Source organism: Martes martes (genome assembly GCF_963455335.1).
Source record: "Martes martes genome assembly, chromosome: 3".
Classification (NCBI taxonomy): Eukaryota; Metazoa; Chordata; class Mammalia; order Carnivora; family Mustelidae; genus Martes; species Martes martes.
Window position 1 is genome coordinate 175,715,005 of NC_137890.1, and position 17,364 is coordinate 175,732,368.

Genomic DNA, 17,364 nt, shown 5'->3' on the forward strand with positions numbered 1-17,364 from the left:
TGTTTGACAAAGAGGAAATTATTTAATTGATAAATGCATTTATCAATTAAAAAATTTCTTCAGAAAAATAGAAATATGGTTCCATCTTATCATGTCAAGACAATGTCATGTCAAGATTTTTATTTGAAAAAAATAAAAGAAACAACTTTTAGTTGATACCCAGAAACTGGCAAGTATCAGCTACCTACTGAAGTCTTTACAAGCTAAATAGATAAATAAATTAGGGAAGGAGCATGAAGTTTCCCTGGAAGGTCAACAGGTCACCAAAAAATACACACATCAACAAATAATGTGTATTTTAACTTGTGCCTATTTTAAAAAATACATCACACTATTAGGCATCACCTCAGAGTTATGCAATAATCATATGTTGATTAGTAATCACAGGTTTTCAAATTGAAACACTTTCCATAATTTCAAACAACAATATTCTTAATGCCTTGATCTACAATGTTAAACTAGGGGCTAATATAGAGAATATCAATTACATCCCAATTAGTTTTTATGAGTTTAATTCTTATTTATAATAACAAATCTCTGGTCTAGAAATAATATCTTCATTTCAATGTTTTAAAAAATGAGATATAATTTTTCTACCATCATACAACTGGGAAGAGGTGACTGGAGGATTCAATACCAGGTCTCTCTAATGTCCAAATCTATGCTAGTTCCTATTGAGTTTCTGTATTGTCTTAATATACATCTAAATCTTGGCAAAAGATGATTTCTAGAAGGCATGTAGAAAGTTGTTGTTTAAAAATGGGGCATTAATGTCATGTAATTTTACTATATGATCACATCATTTTCCTATTTAAAATTTATTATAGGGTCCATCCACATCAATAATAACATGAATAAAGATACTCAGCCTTTGTTATCTGATTCATCTCCCTTTCTATCCCTCTATCAAGTACTTTATGATCTAACTACATCAAAGTGGTTATAGTCACCCAAATATGACATCTTACACCTTTTCATATGTTCTTTCCATCATTTGTGGGAGATGTTAAACCCCTTTTCCATATGGGAAATTTCCACTTTTAGGAATAAGATACGTCCTCTAAGAAGCCTTTCTTAATCTCTTTCCTCTTAGGCAGAGTTGATTACTTTGTACTTTGTATCACAGTATCTCAAGCACACTGAATGATTCAAGTAAGTTAGCCCTTTAAGCATTTTCTCATTGTCCACAACTTAAAGGAAACCATCAAAAATTCCAATGAGAAATATATTTATGTAGGAACTTAACTTCACAAAACATATGATGTATTGCTACTACGTACAAAGTTAACCTATGTGAAAAGGCAGAATACAAGATGAATGCTAATGGACATAAAAATGGACACTAATGATAAGAATCTATCATCCACGGCATTGGCGCTAAGATTTGGAAGCAGGTCACGGAAATAGAAAGACTTGGACTGCAGAGGGTAAAATGAATTTCTGCATCAAACCTATCAATATTGTGGTACCATAACATACAGATTAAATGTCTACACTCTTCTCCTGTATTAAATATTTATTTTATTAAACATTTCAGATATGCTAATCTGTGTCTGGAAAAGGTTTGAACATCTGTCTCTGAAAACATATGGCAGTCTGGAGGGCAAGGTGAGCGATGCGATTTTATTCTTAGCCCATCACATTTTGACACATTCCCAATACAAAGCAATGGGATTCATTGCTTAATGTCAGGACAACAGAATTACTGCTGAGGTAGCGTTATGTCATAGACTCTGGCTCCCACGGGATTATCAAGGGCGAAACTTAACCCACCCAAATGTATGGGGCAGAGGATCTTTATATTGTCATTAACTTTAGATGACACTGAGAAAACTAATAATAGATGAATGAGAAATCCAAATTGTGCTTTGTGAGTTTTCCCATGTAGATTGGCTTGCCTTCAGAAAAAAAAAAAAAAAAAAAAAAAAGGTTTTAGTTGCTTAGGAAGGTCAGGGCATTTTGAATGAAAAGCAATTTTGATTTTCTGTTCTTAAAGGCAAATTATAATAAAACTCAGATATTACACCAGTTACTGGCCCTAGGAAGTCCTAAAGTTTGGAAATGGAATTGAGATCAATATGAAAATAATTCCCATTAACTGAGGCAGCACAATCTGAAAGGGAGGGATGATTATTATCTGATGAATTTGATCCATGTAAATTGTAAAACCAGGTAACTTTTGGAAATGTCGCTCTCTGCATTAAGGGACATAGAGTAACTCAAATATTGCCTTATAATTATAATCCTCATGAACCTAGTAGATGAAAACAGGCTTGAAACCCTATAGTCAAGATGGCACCGAATACTAGTCCTTTCTGGGGGGGGGGTATTACAGTATATTTTACTGTACAGACAATGGAGGGAGTTGTTGAGGACTCTACAAAACCAAGGACTCTACTGTGCATCCTGGTAGAAGACACTTAGCAGTAAGTACAGACATCACACTGTATATGAAGATCATTCGAGGCATTCTAGTGTGGATGGGGCTATGGGCAACTATTTCCTTTATAAATTCCTTTCAAAGTATAGTTTAGAAAGTATTGATTCTTAGGGGCTGTATTATTGAATACCTTGGACAACAGATTCTTCCTGGACATAAAGAAGAGTCAATTTTTCCTCTTTTGATGGAGCTTACCTCTTACAACTCAGCACAATCTGAAGAAGCAGCAAAAAATGGAGACATGACAGAATGGATAAGGATGGATTCACATCACAGAGAAAAACAGCACAAATGGAGAAAAATGAATCAGAAGAACGCTGCATGGATGAAAAGAACCACAGAGTATCAGAGCATAGTCAAAAGCGAACATCTAAACAAAATTTGATACCACTGGTATACCACAGAGAATTTTTACTAGTGGTCCTGAAGGAAAAGTAGGCATACTTAAATTTTTTTCTTATTAGCATGTCTGTAAGATCACCTTTTTATGTTCCACAATGCCCTGTGTGAGGCTTCAATTCAGTTATAACATAACTTCACAGTTTTAGACAAGCAAGAATCAATTTTAACTGGGATGATTAGATTGACCTAAAATATGAGGTTAAATCATATGGAATTTGTAAGCTTGAAGGTCAAAAATAGTTGAATACTAACAATTTCATATGGTTTGCTCTTACATAAGGTCTTCTCTATAATGCCTACAGAGCTGTTCAGTTAAAGTTACAAAATGTCCTAAGAATGTCATTATGCAGCATGGTTTTCTCTAACATTCTACAGCGAGAAAACTTCAAGTGCTGGCTATTTTTCCTTGACTTTCTTTGTCACTTTCCCCTGCATTTTATCAGATCATTATGTATATTGAATGCTTCCTTTATGAAAGTGAAGGAGAGAATTGGAACACTAATTCAAACAGCTGTGCTTTATTTTGCCTGGGGACTTAGAAAATATTGTTACCAAGATACGATGGTTAATTGAAGGTTATAATTGTAATATATTCCTTTCCCTGAAGGACTATATCTAAACTTATTATGTGAAAAGAAGCCCTGATTCTGAAAACTCATATAAAAACACTGGACAGGAACTAACTATTTTAAAAGACTGAATATTTTATGTTGGCCCCTGGGGAATTACATAATATTTTTATTGCCTTACAATAAAATCTAAAGCTCTTGCTGGTGCAGGATACCTACTTATTTAAAACTAGTGGGACTAGGCAGTTATTATGGATCCTAGTATACACTGGAAGCTCATTTGCTAGAGGGCATGTGCTTGTGAGTCAGTATTTATTACTTAGCCTGTATTGAATTCTCTGCCTGACTGAGATCATTAAGTAACTGACGGGCTGCCTCTGCCCTTGCTCATTCCTACAGTAGCTGTGGGCAACTGAAATCATTCAGTTGTCGGGCTATAGGCAGGCATTATTTTTTAGGACATGGTCTAGATGGCTTGCCATTTTAACAGTTACACAGATCACACTAATATTTTGGGTAAATATTATAAAAACCAAATGAAGTCCTCTGCTTCTGACAATATGATGGATTAGGTGTAAAGACAAACTTCCTTTGGTTTAGACATCTAAAAATACTGGATAAAATATCCCCTCATTTCTTCATCTTGTTTTTGCTTTTGTTTCTAACATGAGATAATAGACTATTGGAGAGAAGAAACTACAAGAAAGTGTAATTCTGGGCGGAGAAGAGAGACAGGTGTGAGCTAGCGTAAGAATAATTACCATGAGGGTTTCTATTGACTATGGAGAGGCCAGACTATGTTTTCGAAGGGCCATGAGTTAAACGTCTGGGTCCAAGCAGAGGGGAGGTCAGTTCATTCACCCCTATGTAAAGTCCAGATCGCAGGAGGGAGTCACCTTCAGTGGATGAATAGGAAAACGATCTACCCACTGAAGTAGGCTTGCCTGACTAGGTTTGGTTCTGGGTAAAACAGAAGTTTAAAAAAAAAAAAAGTTTCTTTCATAAGAACTCTTAGTCAAAAATCTCACATTCTTGTGTAAGTTTGGACTAGACTGGACACTATTTCCATGCTCCTTGATCACCAAAAAGACTTTAAAAAATGGTCTTAGGTTTCCAGATACCTGAGAAGGGAAATGGAAATCCTCTCTGGAGGAATACTTTAAAGCAGTACTTCTCAAATCTCCAAACTTGAATGTGCGTTAGAATCACTTGGGTATATAGAAAAAAATATTTTTTTTTTGTTCTCACTACAGAGATTCTGATTCACTAGATCTGTTGAGGGTCTGAAAATGTGCATTTCGAACATGCTCACAGATGATGATGATATTGCTGGTCCACTAAATAACACTGCTTTTAACACAGATCTTAAGGAATTTCCACTGATAAAGTTCTGAGAAGTTAAGTTCACATAAAAAATACATTTAAAAAATTCACCATGAGTAAAAGAAGAAACAAAAAGTATAGAATCAAACCCACAAAAAGAGCAATTATTGGAATTCTAGTGTATCGAATACATTTAAAGATTAATGTGGATATTGTATGAATGATATAAGTATGATGAATTAAGTTATCAAAATTGACCAGGCACTTTTGAAACAAGAACCAAATAAAATTCTACAAGTAAAAAGTAGCACTTGAAATTTCAAACTCAGTGTATAGATTAAAACACAGATTAATGGTGCATAAACAATGAATTTTGCAACACTGGAAAAAAATAAAATTTAAAAAACCACACAGATTAAATCACTTTTTTTCCCCCAACTTCAGCACTATTGACCATTTGGGCCAAGATAATTCCCTTTTTATGGAGGGTGCACTATGTATTATGAGATGTTTATTAGCATTTTTGGTATCTACTCAGGAGATTCTAATGGCAATCGTCAGGCTGTGACAATGAAAAATTCCTCCAGACATTGTCAAATGTCCCTCAGTAAGCAAAATTACTCATAGCTAAGGACTATGGGATTAGACAAAGTGAAATGGAAGAGATATCTCAGAAACTTACTCAGGATATAGACTGAAAGAAACAAAGAAGTAAAAAATATGAAAGAGAAGTTGTCAAAAACAAAGGATAAACTGATAAGACCTATCATATAACTTTTCAATTTATAGAAGTAAAGATTAGATAAAATGTGAAAGACATAATCTTGGAAGAGGTAATAATTGAAATATTTCCAGAATAGATGTAATATGTCAATTACGTGATTCAGGGACTTTATGAACCTCAACTAGGAAAAATATGTTAGAAAAATCTCAGTGAAGCTGCAAAATATCAAAAGTAAAGAGAAGATATTAAAAGCAATTGGGGGGGTGGCAGATTATATTATGTATATTCCTATACATAATACAATGTCAATTAAGCCGTAAGAGAACGGGATAATACCTTTGAAGTATAGAAAGAAAATTTTAGCCTATAATTATAATTCCAGCAAAAGTATCTTTCAATAATGAGACCAAAGTAAAGACATTTTCAAGTAAATTGTAGCTGAGAGAACTACTTCCAAATGATCATCACTAAAGAAACTTCTAAAAGGTCTCCTTCAAAAGGGTGGATCTTAGCAGGAATGTATGAGATGGAAGGAGAAATGGTGAGCAGAGAATATGCTAAGCTTTTGGGTAAATTTAAAAATAATTTTCCTCAAATTCAACAAAAATAATGTTTACTTGGTCAGTGTTAAAACAAAAACAACATAGAACTAAATCTCAAACAATAGTTGGGGTTTAAATCTTCTATAGTATTTTACTGTTTGAGATAAGAATAAAGATATTAATTTTAGTCTTCATTTAAATTTAAATACATAATTTTAAAAAATTTAAAGAGAGTGATTTGCAGGCTAGTGAAGGAAAATAAATAAAACAAAGCTAAACCAAATCAAACCAAATCAATAGAAATAAAACTAAATCCAACACAATCTAAAAAAGGACATGGAATAGAAACAAGAACAGGCACACAATGAAATAATGAAAAAAAAGTGATAAATAAGCAAAAAAAAAAAAAAAAAAGGAAGAGAATCTATATCAGCAATCACAATCTGTGCAGATGTACTAAATTTCCCAGAGGAAAAAGTTGTTAAAGTGGTATAAAAAATTCAAATATCTGTTTTTAATGAAAGATATACCTAAAACACAAAGATGTAGAAAATTGAAAATAAAGGATTAGCAAAAAAGACATACCAAGCAAATGTTAAACCTAATAAAATGATTTCAGCTATATTAGTATCAGAGAAAAATCTATCTTAAAGTAAAAAGCATTACTAGAAATAAACTGGGTCACTAGATAATAATAAAATGTTCATAGCACCAGATATCTGTCACACTTTTAAACTGCTGCCAAATTAAAAAAATGGTCAGAACTACAAGTATAAGTGGATCAAATTTGCCATCAGAGTCAAGATTTAAACACAACTTAGTAATCAACAGATAAAGCAGTAAGAAGTAAATAGGAATGGAGATTTTTAATACAAAATGCAGTACCCAATTATTGGAGACTACACATTCTTTTTAACCACAAAGGGGACATTTATGAAAATTGATAATGTTTTAGTTCATAAGACAAGTCTAAATTAATTCCAAAGGATCACTAAAAATGGAGTAAAAAATCAGTAACAAATAGATGCCTAACAAAAACTTGGAATTTATAAATTGAAACACACACATATACAACTAAATAACCCATGGGTCAAAAAGAAATCATTAAGGAAATTAAAAATTATTTTTAAATAAATTAACAAAATAAAAAATACAGTTTATCAAAATTTGTGGTATGTAGTTAAAGCAGTATTTAGAGGGAAATTAATAGCTAAATGCCAATTTTGAAAAGAAAATATAAAATTACAAGATAAACAATCAACCAATAAGCTAAAGAATAAACCAATGAATTCAAAGTAAGAGAAGAAAATAAAAATGAGAACAGAAATTAATGAATTTGAGAACAAAGATAAAATAGACTCAACAAGGTCATGAAAAAAGACTAATAAAATTGACAAATTTCTGGCAAGCCTAAAAAGAAAAAAAACTCTCACAATTTGAGGAATAAAAACAGATGAAATAACTACAGATGCTGCCAAAATTAAGAACTAAGAAGAAAATGTTATGATAAATTTTTTGCCAACAAACATGAAATGTAGGTGAAGTTGACAAATTATTAAAAAAATTAAAATTACTTATGCTAACTCAAAAACTAGAACTTTTGACTAATCAATTCAGAACTGAATTTCAATTATCTCTAAATTTATCAATGGACTCAATATAATTCCAAGAAAAAATTAAAAGATTTTCATGAAACCTGACAACCTAATTTAAAATTTGTCCGGAAGAGCAAAGAGCCATGAGTAGCTTGGGTGATGCTAGAAGTTCTAGCTATTGAACAGAGTAGTTTAACTCTGGGTAGAAGGGGAATGGAACAGGAAACAAAACAAAACAAAACAAAAAAGCCCCTCAGAATTACACTCATGCATGTATGGAAACCGGACACATAATTAAGATAATACAATGAATTCTAAACGATGAATGAAATGAATTATCTACACATGAGAGAATAAAGTATGAACTAGTAATATATTATGCTAAGATCACTATTTTCTATGTGGGGAAAAAAACGAAAGAAAACAATTTCTTATCTTACGACAATCACACAGTAAGTTCTAGTTAAAGACTTTAGTATGAAATGTAAATTAAAACTTTAAGAAAACATAAGAATATATTTATTACCTAGGGATTTCTTTAAAAAGCTGTTTAAAAAAAAGCTAGCCATAAAGAAAATCTTAATGAATCAAACGAAAATCTTCTCTTCACTAAGATTTAGTATAAGGAATAAAATAAAAATAAGCCAGAAAGTGGGAAATAATGCCACATAAAAACAGAAAATGGAGTCTTACTAACAATGTCTATACTCTCTTTTAAAATTATCAGTACAAAGTTAGATAATCATCCAATAAAAAAATAAACAAAAGGCATTACGGGATTTTTTTCCCAAAGTGAAACATGAAAGGTAAATAGACCCATGAAAAGACATTTCAGACTTTAGGTTGAAATATAAAGTGTTTTTACTTTAATTCACTGGATTGGTAAAAATTAAAATGTGGGATAATACAAACACTGACAAGAACACAGAGCAACAGGAGTTTTTATTATAGTGTTGGTGCCAATAATTGTTGCAACTATTAGGAAACACACTGTGGCATCATAGAATACAATTATGACTCATTAATTCCACCCCTAGGTGTATTTAGAAAACTGTGAATCAAGGCCCATATGCAGTAATACTCATGAAGGCATTGTACAAAATAGCCAAAATTTGGAGAAAATAAAAACGTCCATCTAACAGAATGAATATATAAACCGTGATATATTAAAAAACAAGTATCATTCATTAGTGAAAATCAATGCATTAATGCTAAAAGCATCAACAAAGATGAACTCAAACTTGATGTGGTGCAAAAAGAGGATAGCATGATTTAAAGTAAATGAATTTCAAAACCAGGAAAACAAAGCAAAAAGAAACAATATATTTCCTAGGCATAAAAGTTCATGTGGTAAAATAAAGAAAGCACAAGAGAGATTAAAACATAGTTCAAGAGAGCAGTGTCTTGCAGGAGGTAGGGGACGTGTGGTTAGGAAAGGGAATTCAGGGGACTTTAAAGAAAGAGGAAATGTCCTATTCTTTATAGTAGTGGTGGATATGTGAAAAATTTTTCCCTTTAAACTCAATGTATTTATGAAATACATTACTTTCGTGTTACATTTCACAGTCAGGGCCTTTTTTTTTTTTTTTTAAAGATTTTATTTATTTATCAGAGAGAGAGAGCACAAGCAGGGGGAGCAGCAGGCAGAAGGAGAAGCAGGCTCCCTGCTGAGAAAAGAACCCAATGTGGGACTTAATCCCAGGACCTTGGGATCATGACCTGAGCTAAAGGCAGATGCCCAAATGACTGAGCCACCCAGGCATCCCCATAGTTAGGATCTTTAAAAAAAAATCAATAATATAGAAATACCATAGCATCAAGTGAATAATTTGATGATTTAGTTTTGGTTATTATTGAATTATATCAACCTTTCTCATGATTCAAAAGAGAACACAATATGATTTTGCTTTGATAGTTCCTCTTATGCAGATATTCCTTTTTTTTTAAAAGATTTTATTTATTTATTTGACAGACAGAGATCACAAGTAGGCAGAGAGGCAGGCAGAGAGAGAGGAAGAGAAGCAGGCCTCCTGCTGAGCAGAGAGCCTGATGCAGGGCTCGATCCCAGAACTCTGGGATCATGACCTGAGCCAAAAGCAGTGGCTTTAACCCACCAAGCCACCCAGGCGCCCCTATTCCTGTTTTCTTGAAAGAGCTAATCTGCATTGATCACCAAGTGGACTTGGGATGGTAAGACCCTATAACGGATTAAATTTGATGCAGTGAACCTGAAAGTATGAATCTACCTATGGTAATTAATGTTTCATTTTCACCAGGAAACTTTCAGTTTATGTCTGTTTAACTGGTATAATTATTGATAGCATCCCTTTTCACTCTCCAAAGTGTCCCAGTTTGCAGAAAATTATATAATGTTTCCTAACGCTATCAGTTTATGAGGCTAGGTAACTTACCACGAATTAGATTTTTTTCTACCCACAGACTAGAGAGAACTCTACAGTATCATTGACTTTCTTGATTTCATGGAATTGTTCTTAACACAAACTGACATTATTATTAATGTTATTCATGATAATAAGCTAGAAGTCATTGTATCTATACATGTTATATATTAAATTGAATAAAAAGGGATAGAATATTTCACCCGAGATACATAGAAAACAGACAGAAGTGCCTTTTGCTTGAATTGTTTAATTTTTCTATTTTTGTGCTTGTAGATTACATAAACCTAGAGACAAAATGAGTTTTTTCTAAAACACGTCTTTTCCAAAATGCCTTGCACTTGTGTCTATTAAATTGTACTAAAGAGAAAGTGTGAGAGGAAGTGCTGTGCTGGACTTAAAATTAAACCAATTATCCCTAAGGTGAGTAGTCACAGCAACAGCGACAAGAGAATTGTTTAAAACAAAACCTGCAGATTGGCAGGACTTTGAACGTTGACATTTCTAATACTTCTTCCATTTAGCAATACTTTTTAATTCTGAAGAAAATCGCAAACTTGAAAAAGTCACATTTACATTCTACGATTAAGGCAATAAAACAATGAAAGCTGATCTGAAATAAAATTATGTCATAATGCAGAAATTGCGTTTAAGCTGCATTTAAAAATAAATGCAACACCCAACAAAAGAACACATTAAAGGAGAGACGGGAGAAAGAGGCGTAATGGAATGTGATGGTGAAGGAGCGCGTTTATTTTTCCCTCCTCTCCCGAATCCCACCTGATGAAAAGGCAGAATCTATAAGGATGCCTATATCTGCATCTGGATCACATCTGTGTATCTACCCATCCATATCATTTGTATTTATACCTACCTTTCTCTATATTTCTGTAGTCGTATTTCTATTTGATAGAAACATAGATACTTCTACCTATATTTACACATACACATACATGACAAAAACCACAAATGCATTGTAAAACATGTAAAACATATTTCTAACAGTGAGACATTTCTGAAAGCCAGGAAGGAGACAAAATCAGATATTAAGTGAAGCCAAATACAGAGGAAACAAAAACCAAAAATATATTTAATGGAAGACATTTGTGAAAGTTAGAGTAATCTGGAGACACTATCAACCCAGATAAACAAGTATGAAGAACTACGGTTGTTGTACCTTGCAAAGGACAGTAAACACAGAATGTACTGATTCAAGCACGTAGGACAGGCAGCCGCTCTCAGTATCTTTGTCAGAATTCATCAGTGACTTCAGTACCTTCCCTTTTCCATACTTGAGAAAATGGATTTAAGTGTGCCCTTAGTTGGGAGCTATTCCCTGGGCTGCTTCCTTTCCCCTCATATAAATAAGGTAATAAATATGAAGGTGTTTTATAAACTATCAAATACAATGAAAATGTTACTATTGGGATCGTCTACCACCCCTGTCTGCACTGCCACAACTACCGCTGTCATTACCTATTCCTTCTATTATTCAACCAAGTTCTTCTTCTTTTTTTTTTTTTTAAGATTTTATTTACTTATGTGACAGAGAGAGAGAGAGAGCGAGAGAGAGAGCGAGCGCAAGCAGAGGGAGTAGCAAAGGCAGAGGGAGAAGCAGGCTCCCCGGCAAGCAGAGAGCCCAATGCGGGGCTTGATCCCAGGACCCTGGTATCATGACATGAGCCGAAGGCAGAAGCTTAACCACTGAGCCACCCAGGTGCCCCTCAACCAAGTTCTACCTGGATTCTCTGCCTGATAATGGAGACTACTACACTCCTTTTTTTTTTTTTTAGAGATTTATTTATACATTAATTTTTTTTCATTTTTTAAAGATTTTATTTAATTATTTGTCAGAGAGAGAGATAGAGAGAGCACAAGCTGGGGAAGCCGCAGGCAGAGGGAGAAGAAGGCTCCCTGCTAAGCAAGGAACCCAGTGCCGGACTCGATCCCACGATTCTGGGATCATGAGATGAGCTAAAGTCTGACACTTAACCAACTGAGCCACCCAGGCATTCCTTATTTATTCATTTTAGAAAGTGAGAGAGAGTAAGGGCAAGTGCAGGTAGGATCAGAGGGAGAGAATCCTCAAGCAGACTCCCCCTTGAGCATAGAGCCCAGTGCAGGGCTCCATCCCACAACCCATGAGATAATGACCTGAGGTGAAACCAAGAGTCAGATGCTTAACTAACTGAGCCACCCAGGCTCCCCTACCACACACCTTTAAATCTTTACTAATTCTGAACTCTGGAATTCTAACCTTTGCACACTCCTTGGCCTCGACCTAGAATCAAAGACTCAGGTATGGAAGGAAATCATACAAACCACCCACTTTTTAAGGCCCCTGTACAATGGCCCCCACTGAATGCAGCCTAGTGACAAAGAGCTCATTACTTCTCCATGGAGCTACCTCCTCACTGGATGTCTACAATCATAAGAAAATGCTTCTTTACTTTGAGACTCAAAAGACACTGCTTCTTGGCATCAAACGCCTTTATTTTATTTCTTACCATGAGATTTATAAGATTGAGAAGGTCCAGCAGGGCCAGAGTAGGTTTCAAAAGAAAGGAAGAAAGGAGATTCTAGTGATCTGGTAACTACCAGGCCATACCCTCATTTTGGGGAAATAAAATATATTTTAAGTTTTCTGTGGGTTTCAGTCCAACTTAGTGGTCAGAGTCAAGCTATAGTCAGGAACAGAATGTGCTTTTTTCCTGGAAACCCCTGTAATCTCATCTCCTTGAAAACTATAAGCATTATAGCTGTTGCAAATCAAATAGGTATGAAAACCATTTGGTGAGGGGGAATGAAATCTCAACACCCAAGAGATTTGATTATCAAAGTATTCATCAATATTCCTCTTAAAATAATCTCCATTCAGAAACAAGTACTAATTTGTTTTGTTGGGATTATTTTTCAAATCCCCATTTGCTTTCTCTGCTACAAGCCTCATATTTCTCCCATGTACACACATCTTACATAAATCCTAAGTATTCCACATAGGAAACAATTACTACGTCTGATTTTATATCATTAATAAAAGTTAATAAAAGTAATCATTCCAACTACTTGACTAAGGAGTCTCATTTTGCCAGGTAATCCTTTTACCATTAATTGAGATTGAGTTCTTAACATTTTTGGTTTCACGGATGGATTTTGGGGGAGTCCATGCACCTTCTGATATATGTTAAATTTTTGTCTATATGTGCACTTCTCCTGGAAAAATTTCCAGAGCTTTTATCCAATTCTAAAAGAGTCAATGTCCCCAAAATGTTAAGAATCACTGGTTTAGAGAGTGAATATGTGGTGTGAAACTTTAAAGTCAAAAATCTCATATATTTTATGGTTATGAATTCATCATGTATGCATGTGTTAAGGAAACTTTTAATAGATCCAAATGTTTTTGGACATTAAAAATAATTTATAGTCTTCTTTATTCTGCAGACCATATTAATCTAAGTGTATTTTCAATGTATCAAGGGATACTCATTCTCACTTAAATAGATAAAAAATATAATATAAAATATAAACAAATATATATATATATTTAATATGTATGTATGTGTCTCTTTCTTACAGAGAAAGCATATGCTACTGCTATAAGAATCCTGAACGGAATCCGAAGATTCTGCTTTGAACCCAGTTTTGTTTTTTTTTTTTAAGATTTATTATTTATTTATTTATTTATTTGACAGACAGAGATCCCAAGTAGGCAGAGAGGCAGACGGAGAGAGAAGGAGGGGAAGCAGGCTCCCTGCTGAGCAGAGAGCCCAATGCAGGGCTCGATCCCAGGACCCTGGGATCATGACCTGAGCCAAACGCAGAGGCTTAACCCACTGAGCCACCCAGGTGCCCCTTGAACCCAGTTTTAGCACTGACTGGCATATATGACCTGGAGCAAAATCACCTTGGCTCTTGGCGCTTCTGTTCTGTCATGTGGAAATGTTTAAATACTGCTCAATAAAGTTCATTGTATGATATATATTTATGTGCAGATTTCAGATCAGTATCTCTGAAAAGAGTGTGGGGCCTACCTAGACTTTTCCAGTATGTCAAGGTCAATCTGTTATTTCTGTCATCAGGTGCTTATTTGACTAATAGTTATCCAAATGTTATCATGCCACATTGGAGAATGTGTATGGCCAGCTGTGCCTATATCTTTCTATCAATTTTTCAACTAGTTGAAGTAATATGACTTGTTATTAACATTTTCCTTAATCCTGTTAGGCAACTGCTTGAGAAATTTGATACCCTGTTTTGTCTTAAAATCTTCCCAAAAAGCTATGAGTATTTGAGACAAAAGTGGACGTGACAGTACCTCTGGAACATTACAGTTTAAACCACATATAAAGTGCTAATGCATAATTTTACTGTGAATTTCAGAATTGTTCAACTAACTTCTGTCATTTTCACTTTCTTACTTATATTTAAATGATCATGTAAAAAACACAGAATTTATTATTTTTGCATGTTTTAGTGATTTCACATAGTTTTTTAATAAGAGAGTCAGTATGGTGGAGTACGAAATACAGGGTCTCTGAAGACAGACAGAGGTCTAATCTGGCTCTATCCTTGGCTGGCAGTGTAGCTCTGGCCTATTGGTTGGTCTTTCTGAGCTCCAGGTGTTTTTCCACTGGAAACAATAGGTGCCCAATAAATGTTAATCATATGTTTATCTCCCTTAGAATACTGTACTAAGAACTGTACAATAGATCACTAGGCAAATCTAATCTTTATAAGGAAAGGTTCAAACAAGTTGAGTTTGTTGCACCTATTAATAGTTGGCAACATGCATGGCATATGGGAAATTCTCAATAGACATGAGTTGAGTTAGTTAATTAATTAATTAGTATATGATGAGTGTCTTAAGCTACACTGACTCTGGGTTTTTAAAATTCCATCATCACCTAGCCGTGTGGTTTAATTAATCTGTAGAGAACTGCCCTTCCTCTGTGACTACATCCAGTCCCAAATTACTTATTCACACAGAGAGGCCAAGGAGCACTACTCACCATTACTGCCCTCCCACGATTACCCTATTATTCTGACTTCCTTCTGTTCGCTAATCAAATCCTGATGCTTCCACTACTAATCACCACCATGTTCCATACATTGTCAACACTTTCTAATCATTACAAATTTGATAGTTACAATACAGGACTCTATGGCCATGTTAATGAGCATTTTTTTTTAAGATTTTATTTATTTATTTGTCAGAGAGAGAGAGAGAGAGAGAGCGAGCACAGGCAGACAGAGTGGCAGAGGGAGAAGCAGGCTTCCTGCGGAGCAAGGAGCCCAATGTGGGACTCGATCCCAGGACGCTGGGATCATGACCTGAGCCGAAGGCAGCCGCTTAACCAACTGAGCCACCCAGGCGTCCCTTAATGAGCATTTCTTAAGTGCAAATAAGATGGGCATACTTTATTGGGTGTGAGTATTTTGGATGAACTGTTTGTTCATGTACTTACCCATTATTTAAGTGTTCAATTGTTTGCTCTTTCACTATGAATTTGTTACATTTATTTACTTATTTTAATCTGATCCTTTTGGGATAGGTCAACAGTGATTAAAAAGAATCACTGTGTAACTCAAAGGAAGGACAGGTTAGTTATAATTCCCTTGCTTAAAAAACCAAGGGACTGGCTCCTTGCCTTGTCAAACTCTCTTGCTTTAGACAGGTATCTCGTTCTTTGATTAAGTGCCACCAGCCTCAGCTCTCCTGGAAGCTCATGATTCCCCACATTTTACAGCCACCATAGCATACATCAATACACACTGAACATTTTGGAATTTACAAACATTCAAAAAGGCCAATATTCGGGAATGGAAAACTGACTGAAAAATCTTTTTTATTACTATTAAAGATTTTATTTATTTATTTGAGAGAGCAGATACAGAGAGAGCACGAGTGGCCAGTGTTGGGGGAAGAGGCAGAGGGAGAGGGAGTAGCAGGCTCCCCACTGAGCAGGGAGCCTGAGGTGACTCAATTTCAGGACACTGGGATCATGACCTGAGCTGAAGGCAGAAGGCAGATTCTTAAGGGACTGAACTACCCAGGTGCCCCCGATTGAAAAATCTTACACAACAAGTCATTATTTTGGGTGTTTACAGTGGTATTTCTATTTCATGCTTAAGTGAAGTCACATAACTTGCTGGTCACTATCCTAAGAGCAATACCGGTAAATATCACAGAAGAATGTCATAAATTACATCATCAGGTTTGGTTGATTTTCCAAGATAAAATATGTGTGGTCAATGGTCACTTATTTGTGTGCTATAAAATCTGGAAAGGGGATCATTTATACACAGGCTTAAAGTTTTTTATTGTAAAAAAGAAAAGTTTACTTTAGTTTTTATTTTTTAAAAGAGAAAATAAAAGACTTTTATTCTTGATGTTTTACCTGGTATTTTGTACTCAGTATTTATACAGTATAGGAAGAGTTTATTAAACCAGAGGTAAATAAAGGAAACAGAGACACTGAATTCAAAATGCACACCTGAGCCTAGTTTACCTGACAGAAACCCTTTCTAAAATAGATCCACTCTGGGATGCCTGGGTGGCTCTGCTAGTTAAGTGTCTGCTTTTGGCTCAGGTCATGATCTCAGGGTCCTGGCAGGGAGCTCTGCAACAAGCTTCTTGCTCAGTGAGGAACCTGCTGCTTCTTCTCCCTCTGCCTGCTACTCCCCTGTTGTGTTCTCTCTCTCTCTCTCTCAAATAAATAAAATCTTAAAAAAAAACCTAGATCCATTTTATATTCTTTAATCCCTTACACATGTGTAATAGCATATGATGTTCAAAGCACTTTTGCACAATTAAATTCAACTGATCCTTTATCTCTTTCCTCCAATTGTTAATTAAACCAAGACTCAGAGATGTTTAAGTACTAATACATGACAGACATAAACTTAATAATAACAGAACAATAATAATGGCCAACTTTATTAAGCGGATACCTCATTTCAGGCAATCTGATGAGGGCTTTCTATTTAATGTGTCATTTAGTCCTTATACTTAGCAGGAGAAATGATTATTACTATTCCTACGTCCATTTTATAGAGGTTCAACTAGTAAATGTCAGAGTGATTTTCACCCAGATAGTCTGATTCCAGAGCCCTCACATCCTTTGAATCATGATGCTATACAGTCTACTTCCCAGTGAATATTTATTAATTTTTCTCTTTTCTTTTTTCACCTCACCAATTTTCTTCCTGCTTTTACCATTAATGTTGAGGGAGAAAAAACCACAACCCTACAAAAATCTATAATCATCTCAATAAACGCAGAAAAGGCATTTGACAAAGTACAACATCCATTCATGATTAAAAAAAATTAAAAAAACCAAAACCCTCAACAAAGTAGATTTAGAAGGAAC

At 34.7% G+C, this 17,364-nt stretch overlaps 1 protein-coding gene across 5 annotated transcripts in view; it reads right to left on the bottom strand.

The window, feature by feature from the left end:
• Positions 1-17,364, bottom strand: part of UNC80 (unc-80 homolog, NALCN channel complex subunit) — a gene marked incomplete at both ends in the record, with an annotated part of 220,728 nt that overhangs the window by 119,073 nt on the left and 84,291 nt on the right. The window lies entirely within an intron of this gene.